Source organism: Mastomys coucha, unplaced genomic scaffold, assembly GCF_008632895.1.
Source record: "Mastomys coucha isolate ucsf_1 unplaced genomic scaffold, UCSF_Mcou_1 pScaffold21, whole genome shotgun sequence".
Classification (NCBI taxonomy): Eukaryota; Metazoa; Chordata; class Mammalia; order Rodentia; family Muridae; genus Mastomys; species Mastomys coucha.
This window is the reverse complement of record NW_022196904.1, coordinates 175,243,650-175,248,306: the sequence shown is the minus strand read 5'-3', so window position 1 is coordinate 175,248,306 and position 4,657 is coordinate 175,243,650. Positions and strand designations below refer to the sequence as shown.

Genomic DNA, 4,657 nt, shown 5'->3' with positions numbered 1-4,657 from the left:
CTAAAGTGAAAACTTTGCATTACTGGGACTATTGATGCTGGTTAACTGGAGCTAAGAAATTAGTGGTGGTTAAGAAGAGACCATCATCACTGAGGTGACATCTTCTGGGAAGTGTTTTCTGAGACCACAAAGAGACTGTGTTCCAGAGATAGCCAAGGTTGTTTGTACCTTGTGCTGCAGCAGGACTTGTAAGAGTCACCCAGGTGGTACTGGTTTTGAAGGCATGAAGGGGTCATGAAGAGCAACTGAGGCTCAGCACAGTGAGAGGTCATGGGAAGCTATTGGTGAAAGTGCAGCCTCAGTTGCAATTGATGGCCCAGGATTGAAGGGGTCGTGCAAAGGAGTTGAGGCTTGAAACCATGAAGAGAGCCTATGAGAGGCTATTGGTGAAGCCTAGTTACAGTTGAAGACAGCAGTGTTTTGGAGATGCCAGTGCCATGAATGACCACCAAGAACAGCAGCAGCAGTGGAGTATGGGCATCTGGAGCCTAGAAGACAAGATGTGTGCTACAAAAGGCAGAGCTGGAGAGGTGACTCAAGCCCTTGGAGGAGCCCAGAAGATCGTGAGTTGGGTCCCAGACATTGGTTTTGCTTTTGATTGTGATTGATTGTGCCCTGATATTTTTCCCTCTTGAAAGAAGAACATATTTTAGTGGAGCCCACAGTTAAGAGACTTTGAATTTTAAAAGATATTGGACATTTTAAATAGATTGAACTTTAAATGTGTAAAGACTGTGAGACTTTAGATCTTGAGGATGAATAAGAAAGTAAGGGTTGAGACTTAATAGTGATGTGTTTGTGTCAAGTTGACAAGGGGTCAATTGTACTGGCTGGTTTTGTGTGTCAACTTGACACAGCTGGAGTTATCACAGAGAAGGGAGTTTCAGTTGGGGAAGTGCTTCCATGAGATCCAGCTGTGGGGCATCTTCTCAATTAGTGATCAAGGGGATAGAGCCCCTTGTGGGTGGTGCCATCCCTGGGTTGGAAGTCTTGGGTTCTATAAGAGAGCAAGCTGAGCAAGCCAGGAGAAGCAAGCCAGTAAGGAACATCCCTTCATGGCCTTTGCGTCAGCTCCTGCTTCCTGACCTGCTTGAGTTCCAGTCCTGACTTCCTCTGGTGATGAACAGCAATGTGGGAAGTGTAAGCTGAATAAACCCTTTCCTCCCCAACTTGCTTCTTGGTCATGATGTTTGTGCAGGAATAGAGACCCTGACTAAGACACTTAGCCCAGCTGTTGTAAAGAAAGCTAAGAGATGTTTTTTGTTTTTTGTTTTTTGTTTTAGAGACAGGGTTTTTCTGTGTAGCCTTGGCTGTCCTGGAACTCACTCTGTAGACCAGGCTGGCCTCGAACTCAGAAATCCACCTGCCTCTGCCTCCCAAGTGCTGGGATTAAAGGCATGAGCCACCACCGCCTGGCAAAAACCAATGTTTGCTGAAGTACTACTGGTAGAGGACAGCTAACTGCTGTCCTTCCATCTTAGGACTTCCTAGTCTCTATTACCAAGAGCCAATTTATATTGATTATAATACCTTTATGGCACAAAAGGGACTATCATAACCATGTTTCTTTGGAAATATTACCTGTCTTCACTGTTATTTCTTTTCATTCATTTTTTACTAGTTTTTGGGTTTTTTTAATCTTCAAAAATAGAAACAGGAGGAACACTACCCAATTCGTTCTATGAAGCCACAGTTACACTTATACTTAAACCACACAAAGACCCAACAAAGAAAGAGAACTTCAGATCAATTTCCCTTATGAATATTGATGCAAAAATACTCAATAAAATCCTCGAAAACCGAATCCAAGAACACATCAAATTCATCATCCATCATGATCAAGTAGGCTTCATCCTAGGGATGCAGGGATGGTTCAATATACGGAAATACATCAACGTAATCTACTGTATATACAAACAAAAAAAACCACATATGATCATCTCATTAGATGCTGAGAAAGCATTTGACAAAAATCTAACACCCCTTCATAATAAAACTCTTGGAAAGATCAGAAATTCAAGGCCCATACCTAATCATAGTAAAAGTAATATATAGCAAACCAGTAGCCAACGTCAAACTAAACGGAGACAAACTTGAAGCAATCCCACTAAAATCAGGGACCAGACAAGGCTGCCCACTCTCCCCCTACCTATTCAATATAATGTTCAAAGTCCTCGCCAGAGCAATTAGACAACAAAAGGAGGTCAAAAGGATACAAATTGCGAAAGAAGTCAAAATATCACTATTTGCAGATGATATGATAGTATACTTAAGTGACCCCAAAAATTCCACCAGAGAGCTCCTAAACCTGATAAACAACTTCAGCAATGTGGCTGGATATAAAATTAAGCCAGCGGTCTTTCTCTACTCAAAGCATAAACAGACTGAGAAATTAGGGAAATGACACCCTTCACAATAGTCACATATAATAAATATTGCATACCTTGGTGTGACTACCCAAGCAAGTGAACGATCTGTGTGACAAGAACTTCAAGTCTCTGAAGAAAGAAGTAAAAACTGTAGTCTCATGTAAGTATTTATTAGACACCTACTATGTCACTAAAGCAACAAAAAAGACATATATCCTTGGAGGTGAGGTGGGACGGTTTAAGTAACCACAAAATGGTGAGCAGCACAGCAGGTCCAGTGACCATCCGCAGAATCTGGTGGCTTCTAGGAAGCGACGTGTGATCTGAGCCAAGTTTCAAATGATGAATGGAAGGCAGCCCGCTGAAGACGGTGGTGAAGCAATATGTTTGAGGTGATGGGAAAGTCACATTACATTTAAAATGCAATTCCCTCACCTCAACCGTACCAGGAGACATGAGAGCCTTCTCATTGCAAGCCCCTACCAATAACCATTTCTGCTTACAAGCACAGGCCCTCATTTGCAGGCATTCTCTTTTTGAATCCTCACAACCTTAAGAGGTTCTGCTTCGGCTTACAGCTGGGGTTTAGAAAGATCACATGACCCAAAAACCACATAAATAGCGAGGTGCAAAGTAAAGCTTTGAACTATATATACCATAGATCCAGGGTCTTTAACCTTAACCTTGCTCACTGAAGCCATTAGGACAGTGAAGGCTCTGAATTTAGGAGAGATTTCAAAGGATGTATAGTCTAAATGAAGGCCAGGAAAAAGGATGACTGATTGGTTAGCATGTTAAGTAGTGACCCATGGATTGGCTTTCTCTGCCCGCTAGGCCTAGGAAGAAGTGCACTCTAGAGGAGCTGGTCAGAATAGCAGCTGACTGCAGAAACATGAGCCTTTTAGAGCCTGGACAAACAGCACTCTTCCATTCCATGAACCAAATGGAACTGAATAGCATAAAAATGGTCATTGTGGATGACCGTTGTGCTCAGGTAGGAAGCCTTCCTGCTCCTGTAGTATAAAGTTATGTTGGCTGAACATGGCAGCCTCCACCGTCAAGGGACTAAGCGCATTGCGCTCCAGTGCTGGTCGGCCTGTTGCATTTATCAGAAAAATTCCTTGGACCGCGGCATCGAGTGAGCTGAGAGAACATTTTGCACAGTTTGGCCATGTAAGAAGGTGTGCTGTACCTTTTGACAGAGAATGGCTTTCACAGAGGCATCGGTTGGGTTCAGTTTTCTTCTCAGGAAGGACTTCAGAATGCACTACAACAAGAACATATTATTGATGGAGTAGAAGTCCATGTTCAAGCTCAAAGAGCAAAGGTTTTGCACGGGGCTCAAACATCTGATGAAGAAAACGATTTCTGAGATGATCAGTGTACCGTCCATTAAATAAACAGAACTGAAAAAAAAAAGTTATGTTGGCTGAAAAAGTCCCCCTCCCCAGATCATACCCCCTTCCTGGGGACAGCTTACATAAAGTAAGTGTTTGGTGCATGCATAGAAAGCAGAAAAATTGTTTCAACTGGTTTTCCCTCCAAAATTTCTCTACTTACTAGTAAGCCAGGATTTGCATCTTAATGGCTATATTAAGCCAAATTGCAATTAAGGCATATAAGGGAAGTTCAGAGCAACTGGGTATTTGATTCCTCCAGTTGTGTTCAGCCTTACCTTCTCTTGCATTGGAGTTAAGTCTGTGTTGGACAATTCCACCAGATGTCACCTCACTTTTCCCTAGTTGCCTCTCCACTTCATGCAAACACCTCAACAGTTTTTTACTTTAGGAGTCCCTCAATACCATAAGCTGTAGTCAGTCCACACACATGCTCAACCCAGCACAAGAGTGAGTACCCCAAGGGACAACCTTCAGTGAGAAGTGAGCATAAATGATTACTGTGGGGTGACCCCCAAATAAACTTTTCAATGAAGACAGCAACCCTCCTATCCCAACAAAAGAAGCAGTTTGATCACGAAGTTAAATTTCAACAAAAATTTAAAGAATAACCTGGTGTGTGTCCGGATAGCCAGCTGTAAAGTTAATAGACCAACCATCAAGACAATCTCTGCTTTCTTAGACTCAACAGTCTCGCGGGAGAGTGAACTCTTTAAGGTAAGAAGACCTAAACAGCATGAACCTGGTGTTAGAAAAGTGAAAAACCAGTCCACTGAAGCACAAGCTTAGCACACTGGGTTAGCAAAACTATCTCAACCCATGGATCTCTTGGAGAATATACAATGTCCATTAAGAATGTATAAAGTGCTCATTGTTGGGGCTGGAGAAATA

General features: G+C 42.5%; 1 pseudogene; it reads left to right on the top strand.

Moving 5' to 3' along the window:
• The first annotated feature begins 3,410 nt into the window (after nt 1–3,410).
• Nucleotides 3,411–3,741, top strand: LOC116103887 (annotated as a pseudogene).
• The last annotated feature ends 916 nt before the right edge of the window (nt 3,742–4,657 follow it).